At 46.2% G+C, this 22341-nt stretch overlaps 2 long non-coding RNA genes across 2 annotated transcripts; both read right to left on the bottom strand.

Annotated features, from left to right (window-relative positions):
* On the bottom strand, positions 900-2309 carry LOC110392906. Its single transcript, XR_002434691.1, has 3 exons — positions 2196-2309; positions 1960-2070; positions 900-1477 (listed from the first exon to the last, which is right to left on the bottom strand). It is a non-coding gene; the product is annotated as an uncharacterized LOC110392906 (long non-coding RNA).
* Positions 7130-14586, bottom strand: LOC110392905. Its single transcript, XR_002434690.1, has 3 exons — positions 14294-14586; positions 11492-11596; positions 7130-7435 (listed from the first exon to the last, which is right to left on the bottom strand). It is a non-coding gene; the product is annotated as an uncharacterized LOC110392905 (long non-coding RNA).

The following is a 22341-nucleotide window of genomic DNA, read 5'->3' as shown; positions in this document are numbered from 1 at the left end:
GTCTTGGGCAGCCTGTTCCGTGCCCACCACCCTGGGGTGCAGAACCTCTCCCTAACCCCCACCTGCCCCTCCCCTGAGACAGCTCCATGCCGTTCCCTCGGGCCCTGTCACTGTCCCCAGAGAGCAGAGCTCAGCACTGCCCCTCCGCTCCCTGTGAGGAGCTGCAGCCGCCATGAGGCCTCCCCTCAGCCTTCTCATGACAGCTAACCTTGTGTAACCTTAGGGTAGCACACGGGCTGTTTTCCCTCTCTCTACGTCTTTCTACCAACATATCTCATGTTATTCAGAGGACAGGGTATTGCCCTCAATATGCACAATGCATTGCCATCACAGTGTTGGCTGCTCCAGCATGGGACAGGAGTTTTTCCTGCAGTTAACTGAAGGACCACGAGGACTGGAAGGTTTTCTGAAACTTCTAAAGAGCCAAATTAAAATTGAGCAAAACTTGGCTCTGCTCCCTGCCTGGTGACTGCAGTGCAGCAGCGCTTAAAACACTCTGCCAGGACCAGTGAGCTGCTGATGGTAAAAGCAGGCTTTTGAAGGCCTATCCCGAAAGTCTGACAAAAAGTAAAACAACCTGGTAATGTCTGCTGAACAATTTTAAGTAGGTAGTAGTTGATCTGCAGCTAAAGTGAGGTTAGCTTCCAGCCAAGAAGACTGATTTTTTTTTTCCAACTTCTTTCTTCTGTACCGCTATTGTAAAATGTCTTTGGAAAAAACGAGCAGTCAGCTGAGTGTCTCCAAGGTGAGTTAAATTCGGGGCCCTGGGTCAAAGCATCTCAAATGGCTCATGCTTTCAAATCTCTTTTCCCTGCTAGGGCAGGGAGACCTCTGCATACTTGTGGTGCTCAGGCCTGGGAAATAAGAAATCCTGTTCTCTGCTGATGCTTTGATCCATCAGTAATTTATCTGGGTGTACATGTAACATTTATCACCACTAGCTTTTTGTTTTAATGGCCCAGCAACCTCTAGAAGGGAAATTTATCTGAAGACATATGGCTTTTTGGCTTCTGAGCTTACAGACTATGATGGTATGGTGTCAGGCAATGATCCTTAAACCCTTGAGTAAGGCGAGTGCATTAAAGCCTCTTTTCATGCCTGCAGGAAGTCTCAGAGAGAGTTACTCGCCCAAAGGAGCCCCCACCTCATGTCTCTGAGAGACATTCGCTCCTGCGATGAGCACAGATGTGCCAACAGTAAGAATTAGACTGAGACTAAAGGGGCTTGAAAAAAATGCTGGGTTAAGAACCACCTTTAGAACCACTCTGCTTCTGAGGGCATTCTGAGGGAGAGTGTATGGCCACAAGGCAGGAAATAAAGTTTGTCGTAGTTTTGCTTGCAACAAAAACTTGCAGCTTCAGTCTTTATTCTTCCTTCTTTAGAAATTCCAACGATGTAAGAAGCAGCTCTTTAAGACTTGCACTCGTGAAAATAGTCTGGGTGAACACCAGCTGCATTCCAGTCCTTCTAGTGCTGTCTGTGGGACACAGAGACACAACGCATTTTGAGTGCTCAAATGGGGACGGGAGTCTTCTGGAAAGGGATGGCCTGATTAGAGCCAGTTCTTATGATTCCAGGAAAACAGAGGACCAGGCTTAACAAACTGGCCAGGGTTATTTAAGAAGAGCTGTTAAAAGTGGAGGATGGTGTGACTGTGTGCACCAGCACGCTTCTGCTCACAACAGTCATGGCTGGGGGGTACAAATGCTTGGTTTTGGTTTGACATTCAGGCTCACTGAATGGGAAAAGAGGAAGCAAAGAGGGGACGCATTCCTTGCGCACATTTTGATCCTACATGCTGGAAGTTTCAGTGATGGGGAGAAATTAAAAAAAAAAAAAGAGTGGGGGGGAGCAACACATTGTAAATCCAAGAGGAGGAGAAAAAAAAAGTAAGGCTCTAAATGCGTTCTCTTTCCTAAAGGGAAATAAAGAGACAATAGCAGAGATGGCTGTTCTCACCATCAGAGCTGTCTGGTTCTAAGAGCTTCTCTGAAGGTCCTGCTGAGGTGATTCAAACAGGCAGTTTCCACTGGCCTCTGCGCACTTATAGGCAAACACTTTGTAAAGTTGCTAAAAACATTTAAAAATAAAAATTCAGGCTGATGCTAGCTGACATTTCTTGGTAAAGTCACTTTGCCTGAAATGGCCTCCAAGAAAAAGAAATAGAAAAAGAATCCATCGTCTTCCATATCCACCTGCCTTGAAGCTGATGAAGAAAAAGATCAGACTGAGTGTCATCACCAGTGGTCAGTGCTGCAGCACACCCCAGGGGTCCTGGGGGTGGAATCCCAGCTGGGCTTTAACTGGTGCATTCCATCGTGGTTCATTTATTTGATGAATACTACTGATTAATTAAGTAATCATCATTAACTGGCCATGACTGCTGAGCACCACAGCAGACCCATGGGTACTACAGCTTTGGCTGTGACGGCATCCCAGGTGCACTGTGTCTACAGCACTGATTTGGAGCAAACTGAGATCTGGGAGGCAAGTTAGAGAGATGGAGAGCCAGGCATGCTCCGAAAAACCACACTGTCTTGCTCTCAGCAGCAGCAGCAGCTGGTCATTTAATAGGCTTGGTCACAGGAAAAGGGAAGGTTTGTTCATCTCCCATTTAGATGAGTGAGAAGTTCTGGTGACAGTGCTATCATCCATTCCTCCACACCACGGGTTTTGAGTGAGCAGCCCAGCCCAGCCCATGCTTGCTTACTGTTTGCTGCGAGCTTTGCTGTGGCTCATTGAGATTCACATCACCCCAGTGGTGCTGATGGGATGCGAGGCTGCAGAGTATATCTATTTGTATATCTATTCCCTGATTGAGCACGGCTTTTAGAAGGAACTTCCTTGTGCCAACGCTTGGCATGAATTTGAAATTCACTTCCAGCATGTATTGTGCATGCATTTAAAATTCACCTGTCTGTGAGCTCTCTCGCTCTTGTGGGTTATCTTCTTGCGGTGTTGTCTTCTTGGGGTGCCCTCGTCTCTGGAGGCAGTGAGCATCATCTGGGGTGATGGGTGCATGGGTGGGATGCTGCCCTTCACCTTCATCAACACAGATAAAGAGGTTACTGAGCCTTTGAGGATGACTGTTGGGTTATATACCTGGTTGTAAACAGGAAGTATCAACTCTAGAGCTGAATGGGGGATATGTTCTAGGAGACAGCTGCTGAGGAGCTCATCTTCCTGCCACTGCCCGCCCTGCCCCATGCCAGGCTGTGTGCTCCTCAGCACTGCCAGCACTGCGACTGAGTCAGCAGAAACCTGCTGGCACAGAGCTGCTGGCACTGCCAGACCTGTCAGCCCTGCTCACTGGGTGAAGGTACTCAAGGCGCTGGAACTGCAAGAGCAGGCGAAAGACGCTTCTGATTATCAACTAAAATAGGCAGGAGACAGTGGAGTGGGGAAATGATTCATTTTAATGCAGCAAGAGGTGAGGAATTGGGTAGGCTCTGCATATGGACTGGCAGCAGTGATTAACAGAGTTGTTAATGACCTGGATCAGAGCACCGCTGGGGCAGAGCTGGCTGGTAGCAAAATACACAGAATCACAGGATAAAATCCTAGAACATCCCAAGTTAGAAGAGACCCACAAGGATCATCAAGTCCGATTCCAGGCTCCACATAGGACCACCCAAAATCAAACCCGATGTCTGAGAGCAGTGTCCAAATGCTCCATGAACTTCGGCACTTGGGGCTGTGCCCACTGCCCTGGGCAGCCTGTTCCATGCCTGCCAACCTCTGGTGCAGAACCTTTCCCTAACCCCTACCTGCCCCTCCCTGACACAGCTCCATGCCATTAGCTCCACAAACACCACAGGAAAGAGAAGGCTCAGGTACCAGCTGGGGAAGCCAGACAAATAGCACAACAGCAAGTGAAACTCGTCAAAATACACATGGAAAGGGATGACTTGAAAGTGCCCATCACACATGAGCTATATGTTCCAGGCTAATTCAAGTTGCTTGGATCCAGCCACCGCTGTACTCTACTGTGTTTGGTAACATGGCCTCAAAAAAAGACAGCAAATCTGAAAACCAACAGACTGCTGAGCTTCTTTACAAATAAGTTGCAGCCCCTCACTTGAAACACTGTGCAGAGTTATTACCGTGTCATTTCAAAACAGCCGTCAGGAAGAGCAAAGCAAGTCAGAGACAAGACCAATAAGGATCAATTATAGGCAATAAGGTAAAATGGCAAAAGTTCTGGTGTCAGCAGTGGAAAACTGAGAATTGTTTGAATTAGAGATGGGACTGACACAGGAGGCTGACAGGTGGAGATGCGACAGCGAACGTAGGTCCTGCAGAGCCCATTCACCTCTGCGCTCCGGTGTCGAGAAGGAAAACAATTGAAAGCAGCACAATTGCAAGGCGGTGGAGTTTATTCCACTCAGTAACCACAGTCAAGGAATTGATAACGCTGAACTGGAGATAACACTTAAATGGATAGCGAGAATACAGGCATTCGGTAAAATACATAGCTCAGTGCGTCAGAGAATGGTACAGCTGAGAAGGGCACAGCAACGTGCAGGTACTCCAGAGATGCACAGACTAATGTTTTCTGAGAAGTCCACAACTGCTGCTGGAAACAGGGCAGAAGACACAAGTGCTCTGCCCACAGTGGGGTGGCCCTGTGCAGGCAGATGGACAGATGGTGCGTGCTGATGGAAGGATGGGCCCTGTCTGACCACCTTAGAATTGCCAAAATCATAGATTTGTTTGAGTTGGAAGGGACTCTTAAAGGCCATCCAATCCAACTCCCCTGCAATGAATAGGGACACCTACAGCTCGATCAGGATGCTCCAAGCCCCATCCAGCCTGACCTTCAGTGTCTCCAGGGACGGGGCTTCCACCACCTCTCTGGGCAGCGTGTTCCAGTGCCTCACCACCCACACCGTAAAAAATGTTTCCTTATATTCAGTCCAAATCTCCCTTTCTTGTCCACCAACAGCACAGATACATGGTCAAGCTCTCTGAAGGAGGGCTGCAGCCTTTCCACCAAGCACTGGTCTGGATCCTTTAAGGAACAGCCAAGAGCCCCATCTCGTTCTGGAAGCACGGTGCTGCTTTGTGCTTAATGGCGTAGTTATTAATGACCAAATCCCCCTGCCAGCCCATGGGTAGCTGAGTCAGAGATCCCTATGCAGTGCCCACTTCGCGGTGGCCCTACCACTACAGCCATCTTCTGCTCAGAGATCTCCACCGAGGGGACAGTCACAGGACAGACATGGCTCCACGGACCATGCCCTGGGAAACACAAAGCTTATTTTCACAGTAAGAAACCACTGTGTAATGTTACTCACACTGGCAAAAGGGAGAGGGAGCAGGCTACACAGCATCATGAAAATTGTGAAGGTTTTCCCGGGATGCACACCCCCAATCTTGTACCCTAAAAGCAGATGGGGAATTTGTGAGTGACTCCCAGGTGTGGAAACAAGTCTGAGAAAACACGAAACAAAGTGGTATTGGAGCTCAGTAAAAGACACACAAGGATTTGCACACGTGAAACTGAAAAGCTCACTGCTGGCCCATCCGACACACTGATCTCTGACAACAGCAGCAAAATGCATTTAAAGTCCTAAACATAGCATCCCTGAACAGAGCATCCCCCTGCAAAGCACAGCTGCATTCATTGAGGTGGTGAGAAGAATGGGCCCCTTTGGTCCTGTTCTGTGCCCTCCCAGTCCCATCCCCAAAATACCTCAAAAAGATTCCTAAGAAGTCATTTTTCAAGAGCAGGAAATTAACTTTGAATGAAAAAAAAAAAAAGTGCTGTCACTTCTGCTGTTCAGACACAACAGGATGACTTGACTCATGTTCCAGCGACTTGTGTAGTTAGAGCAGAACCTAATTATTTCCTTCTACCTCTAAAACCAACCTCATGTCTCAGAGTTAGAATAGACAAAATGAGCTGCTTTTAATTGAGAGAACTTTGTACCATTGGAAAAATGTGTCTGGCAGCCTACCCAAAAATCCTCATCATTTTTATTACAACATTCATGTTTGTTTTCACTTTCCCCTTTGTTAATGTTTTAGGCAACTCAAATGAAGCCCTGGCCATCAAACCATCCCGCTAGCAGTAATGATAGAAATTGCATTATTCTCCAGGGCATGGAGATATATAACCAATATAACCATGGGTGCTTGGTAAATCTTTTCATATGTGAGGCAGCTGGCTCCTTTCTCCCCTGCCTCCTCTACCACCCCCTGTCTTGGCTTGTGCATATAAGGATGTGTCTGCTGGGCAATATCATGCACCCAAGACCCTCTGCCCCAGTGCTCAGCAGGGAACCAGGTCCCTTCCTACAATACTTGGTGCCCCCAGTGAAAGCTTTTGACTAGTGTGTGTTCAGCATGATTGTCTGCCCATGTTGGGCTGCCCTGGGCAAATCAATGGCTCACAGAAGACATGGCTGTGAACATCCCCCTCCATAGGACACTTATTTTCCTCCTCAAATTGCCCTGCCACCAGTGGCAATTTCCACACCATGCATAGGTGACAATCCTCTATGAGATGGTTGATATGCTGTGAAGGACTTTGGGGTCCTGGTGGATGAGAAGCCGGACATGAGCCAGCGGTATGCACTTGCAGCCTGGAAGGCCAACTGTGTTCTGGGCTGCATCAAAAGAGAAGTGGCCAGCAGGGAGAAGGAAGTGACTGTCCCCCTCTACTCAGCCCTTGTGAGGCCCCATCTGGAGTACTGTGTCCAGGCCTGGGGCCCTCAGCACAAGAAAGACGTGGAGCTCTTAGAGCAAGTCCAGAGGAGGGCCACCAAGATGATCAGAGGGCTGGAGCACCTCTTCTATGAAGAAAGGTTGAGGGAGCTGGGCTTGTTTAGCTTGGAGAAGAGAAGGCTGCAGGAAGACCTCATTGTGGCCTTCCAATATTTAAAGGGAGCATATAAACAAGAGGGTGTACGACTGTTTACATGGGTGGATAGTGATAGGACAAGGGGGAATGGCTTTAAACTAAGACAGAGGAGACTTAGGTTAGATGTTAGGAGGAATTTTTTCACTCAGAGGGTGGTGATGAGCTGGAACAGGTTGCCCAGAGAGGCTGTGGATGCCCCGTCCCTGCAGGCATTCAAGGTCAGGCTGGACGTGGCTCTGGGCAGCCTCGTTTAGTGGTTGGTGACCCTGCCCATGGCAGGGGGATTCAAACTAGATGATCTTTGATGTCCTTTTCAACCTTTTCATTCTGTGAACCTATGATTCTATGATTTGCAGTCAGCACTGTTTAATGTACAGACAAAAAGGGCAATGTGCCAGTCACAGCTTCCCCATGGGGTGGATGTGTCCCATGGAGACTCACTGCATGCAGATCCAGCCTCTTTACAACAAAAAAAATGGAACCCAAGTTCTGAGTCTGTTTTTCTTCAGTAAGGTCTGGCACAAGCAGAGAGTCTTCTCTGCTGATGAACTTTTTCCTGTGCAGCAGCAACTGAAATGAAAAGAACAGCACTTAAATGGGATTTGTTAGAAAACAATCAAGGTTAAAAAAGGTTAAACTGTGGAAATCAAAGTCTCTCTGTTCGCATCCCCAAGTAAATGGATGTCTGAATGTCAGAACCAGGGATAAATGTCCCTGTGAGAGACCCTTGCTGGCACTGCAGTGCAGAAAAGCAGGCACTGCAACCCTCCTGCCTGTGCTCTCATTGTTCAGAGGTTGGTTTTCAGACAGAGTGGAGGGGTAGTAATGTAAGGAACATGCACCTCCCTGGTGGTTTACCTCACACCTGGACAGGAGGAGAAGCTGCATGAAACCGCTCTGCCCTGGCTCACGGAGGTAGGGACAGGACCATACACCTGCAGAGATGCCATCCCCACCCTAACACACAGGCTTTCTCCCCAAATATTGAACGGCATGATTAAAAGAAAGGAAATAGCAAATGCTTCCCAGCCTGCAGCTCCACCCATTGGAATACCCTTGCAGACGATTAAGGTTTTATCAACCACCAAAGGCAAGTTTCAGTTCCAGAGGGTGGATTCCTAAATTTATTCCTCTCACCTTCCAGTGGACGTTTAAGTCTGGCCATCTGAACCATCCCCCAGGCTCCATTAACTGCAGTGAGGGTGTGGATATTTGCTTCATCTGTAGTCTCCTACTTTTAGACGAGTGTATTTAGCTGACCCCAGCTGAGATGCTGATCCCTCTACACCTACACCTTCACCTGCCTCATGGCCTTAAACCTGAAAACCCATGGGCACCAGTGGCTAATTCACTGCAGCCTGCTCACAGGTTGAAGTAGGCAATATTCAAGTTCAGCAGCTAACTGCTGAAGCAGAAGTAAACTCCAATAAAATCTAAATGAAAGTGGATGAACATAGTTGATCTACTTTTCAGCTTGATTAGCTCGCCCCAGATAATCAGCATTTTCTTATAAGTTATTATTAATAACACTGGAAAGAAGTAGTTGCACTTCTTCAGGGAGGCAGGAGAAAGAAAACACATACATCATCCCTTCTAGCAGTAGGGCATGAACTGAACACCGCCAAGGCCTTGTTGAAAGAGCAGACATTTCCAGGAAAAGGGTTCATTCCAGGAGCAAAGGGGTCTACCTGCATGCTTGAGCCACCAATCTGGTGGGATAAGTGCTGGCAGACCTGGAAACAGAAGAGCTTTCAAAACAAGAGGAGGAGGACACTGGTGAGACATGGGGAAGCCATGTGTTTTGTTTTACCACTCTCATTTAGTGTGTTTAGTTTTACCACAGAGAGAGAGAAAATATATTTTTTTAAAGTGATATCAATGGATAAAGGAACAGAGGGAGGAAAAAAAAAGGACAGAAAGAAAATTCTACTCTTGAAAACAATTTTAGCATGGTCAGGAATGCTAAGAGTGAAGGCCTGGTCCTACTGCAGGTAGGAACAGGACAAGACCAAGGAGACACAACCACAGTGTCTACACACCCAATTGTACACATTACACACCAGTCTGACCTCAAATCAGGTTAGACTGTCCATGGTTAATGTGAGAAATGTCTTGCATCAGGCCTAGTGAAACCCTGCAGGGATCAAAAAGAAACAGCAGAACCCTCAGGAGCTGTCACATACTCCGAGAACTCTCTAGCAGTGCTAAAACACCATGTACAGCCAGGGCAAGATGAAGTGGGCTGCTCTTGCAGCAAGGGGGAGGACCAGAGGAACGCTAAGGTTATAGGGATGCTTACACTATGCTGAAACTAGCAGCTAAACCTCTCATCTAAGAGGCTGGAAAGAAGATGCTAATAAAACCACATTTTCTCAAAGACAAACAAAAAGTTGTGTGGGATCTTGAGTGCTTGGGCTTTGCAGTTTTTGGGGTGGGGGGCTGCAGTGACAGCAGCCCCCAGCCTCGAATCTGTCTGAGCCTTTCATCCTGGACTTACGATGTCCCTGCATGCAAAGAACAACCGCACTGAAGCCACTCAATTTCTCCTGTTGATTTCCCCTCCTAAATGAAATTATCTGTGAGATCCTGACATTCAGTTTCCTGCTCAGGTTAAAAGGAGTAACAATTTATTTAGGTCTCAAAAAATAAGAGACTAGCTTGCCTGTGCAATTCAATAAGAATAATTATCTAGACTGCAGGGTCAGAGCCAGGATGACTAATGGAAACGTTTAGAGAAATGGAAATTACCCTGCTGCAGATTGAAGCTAAACTCTGAGTTTAATATATTCCAGCTAAAAACACCAGATAATCTCCATTCCCAATGCTGAGGGAACTGGCCCATGAAATTGCCAGTCTAATAGTAAGGATTTCTGATCTATCAAATCAGAGATAGACACTGTAAGACGGGAATCCAGCAATTGTAGGAAATGGGAGGGAGAGAGCAATCCAAGCTGTTTACACACTCATTAATCCATCCTCAGAGGTTTACAACCATGTAAAACAAATTCTGAAGGAACCAATAGAATCACAGAATCATAGAAAGGCTTGAGTTGAAAGGAACCTTAAAGGCCATCCAGTTCCAACCTCCTGCCATGTGCAGGGCTGCTTCTCACTGGATCAAGCTGCCCGATGCTCCATCCACTAGCTGAAGACTTGGCAGAAAGCAGGGCTAAAAGTTAGCTTGTGCCAATCAAGGGATGGCCAAAGGCCAACCTACTGGTTCCAGCAGCTCATGTCCTGTGGGATAGCTGCAGGTTACTGATTGTAGAAGTGGGAGCAAGCTTGTTGCCTCTCTCTGGACCACCATGCCCTGGGGACAAGGAAGGTGCTGGTGACAAGCACACTGCTCTGAGCAACTGAAGAGCCTTGAGCTTATGGAGGGAGGCTGAGCTCAGCTCTATTGACAGAACCTATCTTTATTTTTGGTGCTCAGTAACTCAACTTTGCATGGCTTTGTTGACATACACAGTCTTGGTGTTTGCCAGCATAAAAAATTACAGATTTCAAATGCAATACTAGCATAAATATTAGCAACTCTTTCCTTCCTGTTACTGTAGCTTATGAAGAGTGGTTTTTCTTTTCCTGCTTTTTTGGAAGCCATTGGCATTTAAGGAATCTGATTTTTTTAACGTGGAAATTTTGCCTCACTTGACCATTGGACCTTTATAAATGCTTCTTCCCATGTTTGGTCTTCTGTGAGAGCAATGGCATGGCAGGGCCACACTACTATTGACGCTGGAGGTGATGGAAAGGAGAGGAGGTGAAATGGTGTCCAACTGCTCTGTCCTTACCACATGCTGGCTACCCAGACACCCAGCTCCTGCACGCAGAGTGCCAGGCAGAAATTTGGGTTTTTTTGGCAACTGTCCTAAATAGTCTCTGTCTGAACAAAAGATTTTCCACATTTTATAACTCTTTGCAGGAAAACTTTGACTGAAAATGGGACTTCCAGCACGGAGACTGTCAGTATGCCACAGCAATTCCGTGGGGCTGATTGCCCCGACTATCCCACACCTCAGTGAACATTACTGCCAAAATACTTTGGCCCTCTTTTAGCAAAGCGCAGGCCAAAATGTGTGATCTTCTGCTGCTACATCACTCAATTATTTCTGAGCTCTGCAGCTCCCTCCTAGCGTGGCCATAATTCCTTCTCGGACAGCATTACTGTAGCCAATAAGTATATATATAAGTATATATATAAACCAATTAAGTATATAGAGAATTAAGGTTTCAGTCTTGCATTACACCTGCTAATAAAGACGAGATACTGCAACATCAAGGAAAAAACAGTACACACACACACAAAAAAGTATTGTTGTGACTACTTCTCCAAACTCCCTTTTTTCTGGAATGACGCATGATCTCAGAATAGAAAAAAATGTGCAGACATCTCCATCCCAATACCCATAAACAAACACAAGACTTACTCAAGTCTTGGACAGCTGGAAGAAAGCTTTTTACAGGATTGCTTTCCCATGTCCCCTCACTTGTTCCTCTTGCTCCAGACACAGCAACTTTCAGAATCACCACCATTGCTCTTGAAGGTTTTTTGTACATTTAATACTTTAACAGTAGAGTCCTTGTCACGTGCAAACTCAAGGAGTTCAGGAAAATGAATTTGCTCACCTGCACAGTTGCTGAAGCCAGGATCATGCTCATCAAGGTGCTTGTGTGGAAAGGATATTTCGCTGGGCCACGTAGGGTTGCTCTGCTCTGCAGCAGGCTTCTGCACTACACAAGGCAGAAAAACACAGGTTGGAAACCATCACCTCCTGATAACAGGACTGAGGGCATTAGCCTTGGCCAGGAGCCCTCCCTAACCTACCAGATGTGTTAATGATGTCTGAGATTTCCAAACTGGCCGATGGCATTGTCATCCCACCATACCAATGGCAACTACAGCTCTGGGCTTTGCTGTAGGGGGCTGCTCTGTTACCTTCTGCCAACTCCAGGGCATGAAGGTAAACAAACAGGCAGAGCTGAGGTCTCCTGGAGTTCTTCAGTCCTTCAGAAACAACATTTGGTGGTGAAGTAGACTGAGTATGGCTGATTCAGGAGCTCTGGGCACCAAGTCTTCTATGCAAGTGACATCAGATAGGTACAGCTCACTTCCATCTGATGAAGGTCATCAGAACATCCCAGTATGTATTTTTTGCATAAACTTATGCAGGGAAAAACAGCAACTTTCTTAATTTGGCAGCTATGTCCATGCACAAAAATGTCCAACTGATAGCCATACTACTCATAATACCAGCAGTCAGCAACGTCTGCTTTTGCAGCTGAGCTCTAATCCCTTTGACTTGATGCTATCAAACTCCTGTCTCATATACATTTGTTTTATGTAAATATGCATTTGTGTATTTTATTTATATATATATATATACACACAAGCATATATATAAATATGCTTACTTACATTTACCTATGTATATATATATCCAATGCTTGTTACCTGCCGTTTAAGTGTAGTCACACCCTTACCAAGTGCTGTCTCACTAATGGTCACGGTGAGTCACAGACATCCAAGCACATGAATACGCTTGTATTTTACCTGACCTCATTAGATACCTATTCTGGAAATGATTTTACAAAGGACACTGCTAGGCTAAAGAAAGCACATCCCTTGCAGCCTTGAACAGAAATACAGGCCTTTGAGTGAAACCACAGGAAAAAGAATAATACAAGCAACCAGATCTGTCTGTGACTATTCAGGCCACTGGCAAAAACACCAAAATGGGGTATTTTGCAAAGAGGTGCAGTGCTTGCCCGGCATCTGCTGGGTGATGTCCGGCCCATCCAAGCAGCAACATCATGCTGACCAAGGGGCAACCTTGTCCTGGTGACATGCCAGGGGCTGAGCATTCCTTGGGTGATGGACAAGGAGAGGGAGTGCAACTGCATGACTAAGCAAGTGGCTCATGGAAAAAGTCACTCGCATGCCGTGGGTTTGCCCTGGAGAGGCCGATGCAAGACTCTTCTACATTTGCTATCTTTCTGACCTGACACTGTTTTTTTAAAATGTATATATTGCTGGCAAAGTGGGATCTCCAAGCATGTACCAGTGTATGGCTTTTTTTCATTCATTGCCATGCTCACTGAGAAAGCAACCAAGATGGCTTTTTAAAAATGAACACAGATAAACATATTTCTTGGTTTTTAACCCTTTATTTTATTTGACTTTATCTGAGAATTTGTCTTTTTATTTCTGTTTCCCAGTGCTACAGCAAAGCACTGAATATTTGTGCTTCCAAAAGACTTTCGTTTCATTCTTTTTTCCTCTCAAGATTTATTTATCCTATGGTATAACTGTAAAGCTTGGAAGGCAACAGATACTGAATAAATGCTCACCAAGTGGGAGGTTCACAAAACAGCCTTGAGGAATCTTTTAACCATGCACGTGCAGCTTTTTGAGGTGCTCCTGCTGGTTTGGGTTTGCTGGTTGGGTGACAGCAAAAACCACCAAGCAGCTTGGAGTGGAGCAGCACATGGCTCTTAGCTTGCATGACCCCATTTCAGACCCATGGGAATTTGTTTCACCTTCCATGGGGACTATGTTATGGAGTGTACATCTACACCCATGAGTTATTGGGAGTTTCCAGAGATCGTCTTTTTTTTTTCTGTTCTCAAGCCTGCAAATGCGTGCACTTGCATTTAGCTGAATGCAGAGAAATCCCTCTGGCTGCAGTGAAACTCATGACTGTGCCAGCGGTTGACAGCAGCAGCAGGCAGCGCATCAGAGCGGGTTTAGCCTCTCTTTGTGCAGAAAGGTAGAAAGAAACAATAAAAATAAAGCCTGAACAATGGCAGTGCTGATCTGATCACCAACAGAAAGGTTTTTCTCTTCACAAACTCAGGTTTGGAGTGCTGCAAAGAGAGATGACCTCATCCATTGAAAGCAGGTCCTGAAAACAGTTGGCTTCCCAGATGAGGAACCAGGGATAAACAACCGCAGTGGGGAAGGGAGCTCTGCAGTGAATGGGAGACAGATACTCCAGGAAAGACCATGGATATGATGAGCAAAGGGAAGAACAGAATGCAAGATAGGAGAGATGATCTGGGAAAGCCATTAAATGCAGCACTAGGGGTTTTAAAGCTCATGTTAAATTGCAGGCTGACCTGGTAAAGCAAAAGGAAAAAAATGTGAGTTCTGAAGGAAAACAGAAACCCAAGTGGGGCAGCAGAGGAGCACTTCTGTAAGCCCAGCACAGATGGTTTTGCTGAGCATGGGCAGAAAATGGATCTGCATTTTTTTGTTGCCTTTCCCTAAAGCAATTTCAAGACTAGCCAGCCCTGCCAGAAATTCCCCTGCTGCTGGGCTGGTGCCCAGGCTCCACAGGACCCATGCAGGGATGAGGCAGCCCTCCCACAGCCCCTCTGGCACATGTTCAGCAAAGCTCTGCAAACACCTGGACATGGCAAACATCCCACCTGGTGTTGAGAGACTGGAGGAGGCAGACACTGTGTGGATGGTCCCATCTCTTCAAGGGGTGGTGGCACGGGTGTTGGGCTGGTACAAGAAGTGCAGCAAGGCTCCCCTTAGAACCAGATGCCCATAGGCTTCAGAAAGTAGGTGGCTGCCTAAAAACCTTGGTTCTTACACAAATTCAAGCCCTGAGCCAGAGGGCCACATTCTGGGAAGAACAGTAGCCTGGCTCGTGTGGACACTGGGTTTTTGGTGCAACTCTGGGATGGGAATTCAGTTCAGCTCTATTCTGGCAATGCTTCACTCTTCTCACAGGTAGGGTTTGTTTGTGTTTTCTGATTAAAAGGCAGCCATTAGCAACAGGTCAAACAAGGAATTCAGCTGGTGAGCCTACTCAGTCAGGCATCACACACCAGTGGTGAGCCCAAAGGCACACCACAGACTGAGAGAGCTGGCAGTGACAGATCTTCTTCTCTATCTGGTTTTGTCAGAGGAGGACTGGGCACCCAGCACAAGCATACCACAGGCATCTGCCTCTGCCTTGGTCCAGGAAGCACTCACTGAGCTTCCTAGCCTCATCCCAAGCATCCTGAAGGAAAAAGCTTTCCTCACTCCAAACATGTCAAGCTTTAACCGCAGTCACCTGCTGGCTGCCACCCCAAGAGCTGAGGGTGCAGGGTCACTAGTGAGCAGGCTCGCCACCAACAACCTTTTTGTCATGAAAGCAGATCCAAAAGAGAACAGCAACTTTATATATATATATATATACACACACACACATATTTTTTCTTTTGTATACATACATCCGCACAGTACCATTGAGAGCAGCACAGTGCGTAAGGCCATGTGACTTTCCTGCATGGACAGGAACCAGCCAGCCCCAATCACCTTTGCAGGCAGAAGCCCTCCGGCCCCTCCCTCATTTAGCTGCATTAACTGAGGCTGTGTTTACAAAATTGGGCAGAGATGCTTGAAAGGCTTGGCCTGGAAAGTGTTGAAAACAGGAGCATGAGAACAAGCCATGCAGAACCTCAGCAAGCGTTGGCTGTCTGGCTGAGAGAGCAGGCTTCCACAAAGGCACAGGGAGAAAAAGGGGTTCTTGCTTCTGCCTTGCTTTTCTAATCTAGCATTGGAGATTTCTGCGTTATGTTCTGCCCCATTTTAGCAGCGAGGAGTGGAGTGAGCTGCCTGCTCTCTTCCATACCCTGGTGCAGGTGCTGGGCCTGAGCACTTCTCGCCAGGCCTTGGTGAGCAGCATGCAGATGAGTTTGGGATGGGAGGCGGTAGGGCAGAGCAGGCCTGGCTGGACTTGGCCTTTCCATGTGGCTGAGAGCCCACGGCAGTGCTGCCAGGAGCAGGAAGAGGTGTTGGTACTCCAGAATAATGAAAATGCCTCTCTGAATGCACCAGCACTGTTTATGCAAGCTGAACATCCTGGTGGACTCCTGCACCTCTAGATTACCACCTTCAGATCAGGTGGGGATGTGCACGGGTGACTCCATTTCTCTTTCAGTTCCCATTAGCTTAATTTTATAGCACAGCTGGGAGGGGGGCTACACCTCCCCAGGAAGTGAGTAGTGTAGTAGGGTCTGTCTCTCTTCTCACCAGGCTGGCATTTGATATGGGGCAGAGCGCTCTGCTTGGCTGAGGAAAGATGGAGGCTCACTTTACCTCACTAAGTTTTAACACTGACTCTTTGCACTGTCTCAGGCTTTTGACTCCTTTACACAGGACAACATAAAGGTGTGTGAGGATGGAAGGGAGGTGGAGCAACTGCCCAGGGGCTAGTACAGCTGGTGCCCCAAGCATGCCGCATTGGGCAGAACCCAAACCAGTGCCTGGGAAGGTGCTTTGGGGTTTTTGTTTTTGTTTTGTTTCTGGTTTGTTTGTTTGTTTTTTTGGTTTTTTTTTTTGGGGGGGGGGGATCTTTTGGTGTGTGTGTGTGGCTAATATATTTGTAGCTGAAGGTTTATTTTTAGCTAGAAGAGAAATCATTGTTATGCCATGGCAACCAGATCTGGGAGGTAAGTTGGAGCAAGCCAGTCTGACAAAAATATATCTGAAACCATCCCAATTGATTACATATCCTAAAAATAAAGATGATAGCTATTAACATAACTCAACACTGATGTTTGTGATTTTAAAAACACAAACCATTTCCGTTACAGCATGTTTTTTCCTCTGCAAGGGAAGGCCTTGGAAAGCATGGCTGACATCCACCAGTGACAAATACCACCAGGTGGGTGGGATGCTCTGCCTTAGATGTGAGGAAATGGGGCTTACAATAGAAACTTCTTTTGCATAAGATGCCAGAGTAATTGGCAGCACCACTTGGGGTGGCTGGAAGGTGTGAGGTGGTAGGTGGGCTTTCCTCTTTCACCAAGCTTATTTAACATGTGAGGTGACATGGTGGTGGTCACCAAGTGTGGCGACAGCCATTTATAGCCCTGCCTTGGTACGGGATGAAGCTCCTCTGCCCTTGTTGGGATCTCCTGCTTGTTCTGAGATGACTGGAATTGGAGAACCCCAAACTAACAGCGCTGGAGTATACAGGGGGTTTGCTGTACATGGCCATGTCCACTGCAGGCTGTGGACCCATCCATGTTGAAGCACTGAGTCACTTAGACCTTCGGACGTCCTTTCTTACCTCTCATTCAGCCTTCTGCTTAGGTCAGCACTGGTGTTGGACCAGGTTGCTTTGTCCCATTGGGTGTTGGGAGCCTCCATGGTTGGTGACTGCTCGCCCTTTCAGGGCAACCCATCCCATTGCTTTATTATCCTCACAGTATAATGTTTTTTTCCCTTATACCCAGTTAGCCCCAGCCTCACGCTCTTTCACCCAAAATCTTTTCCGATGTCAAATTGTTGTGGCAAGTAGATAAACACCACAAAGCCTTTTACTCACTTTCCCCCCATAGTTAGATGAGGGAGAGAATCAGAAAAAGAAAAAAAAAAAAAAAAAAAGGTAGTACTTGTAGGTTAAAAACTATTTACTAAGACAGAAAAGGAAGAGAGAAATAGCCTTAATAAAATATATATATATATTTAACAAAGCAAGTGATGCACAAAGCAATTGCTCAGTACCCTGACCCACTCCCCTCAGTTTTAAAGTTTTTTCACAGGATATCATATGGTATGGAGTATCCCTTTGGCCACTTTAGGTCAGCTGTTCTGGTTCTGTGCCTCCCCAGTACGAGGAGCTGAAAAACTGAAACATCCTTGCATCTGTGCAGCAGTGCTCAGCAACAACTAATATATTGGTGTGTAATCAATATTGTTTTTCTCCTAAAAACAAAACATAGCGTCATACCAGACACTATGAAGAAAATAAACTCATCCCATCTGAAACCGGGACACAATTGCACTTAAACTCTTCCTCTTTGTGCCCTTTTCAAATCCATTAATAGAGCTCTGAAAGTCCTCCATCCTTTCTGGCCCTGATCCTAGAGCTGAAAGCATTCCACCAAAATTACAGTAAAGGCCCTGGAATTAAGCCTTCTTTCCCAGCATTTCATAATTTGGTACTGCATAATTTTTACCTCTCAGACTCTACTTGTTGAAAGCAAAAATACTTGGGGAATATTGCCATGGTCCAGAAGGAGTCCAAAAGATCATACATATTCTTTTGTTGCTCTTGCAGCAGACTATCTATCTAGTTAAGTATTACATCTTGACAAATGGTGTCAATATTTGTGAATAACTTACCATTTTTAAAGAGCATCTGACATGCTTTAGGATGTTTTAAATGATATGCACCATGCAATCCTTGTATCTCAGGCCATGAAAACTACACTTTACTCATAGTTAACATAGAATCAATAGACGATGTTTTTTTTTTTTAATTAAAAATAAATCCCCAAAATGATAAATGAATCTCTTTCAAAAAACTCTCTGTAATTAGACTTCTCTTGACCTATTTCTTACAGACATTTTTGCACCTTCTACTCAATTGCTGGTTGGTTTTTTTTTTTTTGACTCTCTGTTCTAAAATGTTCCCTTGCTTTGACGCAGCAGGAAATACTCTTAATGACTACATTAATAATTATGCACTTGGAAAACCAAGACTGATCACTAAGGTGAATATTGAGACAACAAAGTTTTCACATGAACCTTTCAGTGGACTGCAGTAATCTATTCTGCCTGCCATGGCTACAAGGATGTGAAGCATTTTATAAAAAAATACTGTCTTTGGTCGCAGCAGGTTACAAAGAAAGGCCTTGATCTTGCAAGTGGCTTTGAGCAGATTCCTGAACCAGTGTAGAGCCAGTTGTGTTTGCATGAACAAAGAGCCCAACCACAGCTTTGTGCCTCAAAATTTTCCTAATCGGACGGTGAACTTCCATCGACTCTTTAATGGAGCCGTCCTCTTCCTCATTCCAAGTGGCTCACACTCTAATGTCCATGCAAAGGAATAGCTTTGCTCTACATTACAGCTGATGAAATGCTTATGGCTGCTGCTAGGGAGGATGATGGTCCTCCATAGTCCCAGCTTTCTCTCCTTACTCTGGCCCATGCTCAGCCATGTCCTTGCCATGGTCCCTAGGCAGCACAAGGAGATTTTTCTGCAAGAGTACCAGCAGGATGAGGAGGGAAAAGCGTGGGCAGATTTTGGTGGCTGGTAGCCATTAGCTGGAGGGTGAGTCCCCATTGCTGTCACACCCAGAATAGGGACCATAGCATGCACTACTGTGCTCTCAGAAGGTAAATATGGACCCAGCTACAGGTGACCTGAGTTTAAGGTGAAACATTATCTAGAAGGTTTTGCTGCCCTGTACCTATAAAATATGTGTTTTCCAAGGGCTGAGAACAAACAGGATGCTTCTGTGGGGCAGCATAGGTGGAGCGTGGTATCTGCAGTGTTCTCCTTCTCACAGAGATGCTGGCTAGTGGGCCCTTATCAGGGTGGGCAGCACAACCTGGGACCTCCAGTGTCCCCCTCCTTCCAAGTGCACAGTGCCCATCTCACAACTCCTGCCATGCTTCCCTCCCAAGCTCAGCTGCCTTTGCACTCTGTTTGTATAGCTCCTGTCACTGCCTGGACTATCAGATGCTGCGATAATGAAAATAAGATGAAATAGTGCTGGATTCATTTGCTGAAGTTCTATAGGTTGAAGTTAAAATTGATTTTTAATTTTTAATAGGTTGACTCACCACTCGTGGGCATTGCAGACAGTAGTTAAAAACTACTTTGCACTGGAGTCAGAAAGTCAGAACTAATTAAAGAATATGTCCACAAAAGCACTGCTAATAGACTGAAGGGAAGACCTTAATTAGAAATTTGGGAGGTAGGAACCCTCCTGTTAATAAAGCTTAAATGACATTTGGGAGCCATGCAAAATAAGTAAACAGCTCCTCTCTGCATAGCTGCAGCCAAAGACAAGACACCAGAAGAAAAAATCTAAACAGAATCTGAATGCTGCCACTCTGGAGCTAAAACAGCCTCTCCTTAAAGCAGTCATCAGCCGTGTTCTCCACTCAGTAAGAAACAGCACTGCAGCACTTGAAAAAATCTGTAGAGTACGGCAGCAAGGTGACTCCAAGGACTGCAAGGCATGAGCAGGAGTATGCAGAAGCTAAAGCACCTCAGCCTCAAGAATATGACTTAATTCTGCTCTTAAAGCAAAGATCCAGGCACATCTTCAGTTATCTGGCATGTATAGCCAGTCAGGATTCGAGAAACAAAATATTTTGGGCATATAGATGATGATGCAGTGGTTTGCTAATGACCTGTGCTGGAGGGATAACCATGGCAGCAAAAGGCAATGCTTTGTGAGATTTCCTTTCTATTCAGAATATATGTATATATACATATATGATTATAGCTTGCCCACCAACACATGTTGGAAACACTTGCAATTGCGCACTAGAAACCAGGACAATGCATGTTGCTGTACCTCACCATCACTGGCCCCAGTGGAAGCAGACTGCTTCTCTAGGCTGCCTCCCTCACTCATCTGGAGCACGTACCGACCCTGCTGCCTCCTTAGAGACAGCCAGTATGGCATCACTGCAGCACACACAGCCTGCTCTGACTGTCCCAAGCTCCTTTTCTTACCCAACTTCAGCCCAGAATGGCTGCTCTTATGCAGCTGCAGAGCTCCAAAGACCCCTCTGCCAGTTGGGTGCAGAGTCCATAGTGGGATTCACCTTCCTACGAGTGTTCTGAGACACTACAAGTAACCATTGGCATGTTTGGGCGTGATGTCTCTTATACTAAAGAAGCACCATGGATTCCTCTGTACCTTTTGTGTTCTGGCTCCCAGTACAGAAATCAACCTGAATTACCGTATTGTGTGAAAAACAAAGACCACCATGCAGATTTAAAGCATGATAGAACCATGCAAGGGAGATGCTCTCGCTCACTTCTAGCTTATTACCAGAGCTGTCCCCTTTCAATTCTATCCTATGGGACAACAGTGGTTTGAAGTTTGCAATGTTGTGGGTGTCATGGGCACAAATTATTATAATGGTTGCTGATGCCTGACAGTTTCATAGCACCCTTCTCCAACTATGCATAAGTACACAGCTCCAGATATATTTAAAAATGGAAAACTTCATCAAGGTCACAGTTCTTGCATCGTTCTGATTTTCATTAGCAAGCCGATTTTATTTTAATTTTGTGAAGCTTTCAAGTAGTCATTTGAAAAATATCCAATATGGGCAATTACATGGCAGAGTGCACAAACAACAAGCTTGTTGTATATCTCCGCCAGGAGCACACTTCAGAGCTCTGCATACTCAGAAACCATTTCTTCCACCTACACAAAGCAGCCACCGTGGCAGGAGGGCCATTACAGACTGAAAGTTGCACCTGGGGCTTTTATGGGGAAAAAAAAGAGAAAGAAAAGAAGACTAGTGACCTCCAGCCAAAATGCAAGCACTGAGATTGGGTAAGAATGAGGGAGTGAAAGCATTGTGCCACCTACAGAATGCTACATAAGGTGGATGAAATGGAGCATCTCCACACACCGGTGCCCTACTTTGGGATGTGCTAGAGCCAGGACAGAACCTGCAGTCTCTGAGGTCTTTATCTGGATATAAATCAACAGTCATTTGTCTGTGGGATGTGTCAGAGAGAGATGAAGATGCCAGCTACTTAAGCACATCACTGGGTTAAATCCCATTCACTCCCAACACTTCTTTGTGACTCCTTGTGTGAAGGGCTGACAATGAAGACATGGTTATGGTCATGTAGCTTTGAGAGGTGGGCTTGTGCAAACCTCATGAAGTTCAACATGGTTAAGTGCAAGGTCCTGCACCTGGGTCAGGGCAATCCCAAGCACAAATACAGACTTGGTAATGACTGGATTGAGAGCAGCCCTGCAGAGGACTTTGGAGTACTAATAGATGAAAAACTGAACACGGAACCACCAGTGTGCACCTGCAGTCCAAAAAGCCAACCAAATCCTGGGCTGCATCAAAAGAGAGGTGGCCAGCAGGGTGAGCGAGGTGAATGTCCCCCTCTGCTCTGCCCTTGTGAGGCCCCAGCTGGAGTAGTGTGTCCAGGCCTAATGCCCCCAGCACAAGAAGATGCGGAGCTGTTGAAGTGAGTCCAGAGGAGGACACGAGGTCGATAAGAAGCCTGGAGCTCCTCTCCTGCAAAGAGAGGCTGAGAGAGTTGGGGTTGTTCAGTCTGGAGAAGAAAAGGATGAGGAAGAAGACCTCACTGCAGCTTTTCTGTACCTAAAGGGGCCTACAGGAAAGCTGGAGAGGGACTCTTTTTATCGGGGAGCACAGTGATAGGAAAAGGGGTAATATTTTAAACTAAAAGCAAGGAGATTTAGATTAGATATTAGAAGGAAATTTTTAATATGGAGAGTGATGAGGCACTGGCACAGGCTGCCCAGAGAAGCTGTGGCTGCCCATTCCTTGAGGCATTCAAGGCGGGGTTGCAACGAGCCATGGGCAGTGTGGCTTGGTGGAAGGTGTCCCTGCCTACGGCAGCAGGTTGGAACTAGATGATCTCTAAGGCCCCTTCCACCCCAAGCCATTCCGTGATTTTGTCACAAAATGCTTTGTTGTACATCTGGAACTCCCTGCTATCTTAAAAAAA

Source organism: Numida meleagris, chromosome 1 (genome assembly GCF_002078875.1).
Source record: "Numida meleagris isolate 19003 breed g44 Domestic line chromosome 1, NumMel1.0, whole genome shotgun sequence".
In the NCBI taxonomy this organism is placed as follows: Eukaryota; Metazoa; Chordata; class Aves; order Galliformes; family Numididae; genus Numida; species Numida meleagris.
This window is presented reverse-complemented; position numbering and strand designations above follow the sequence as displayed.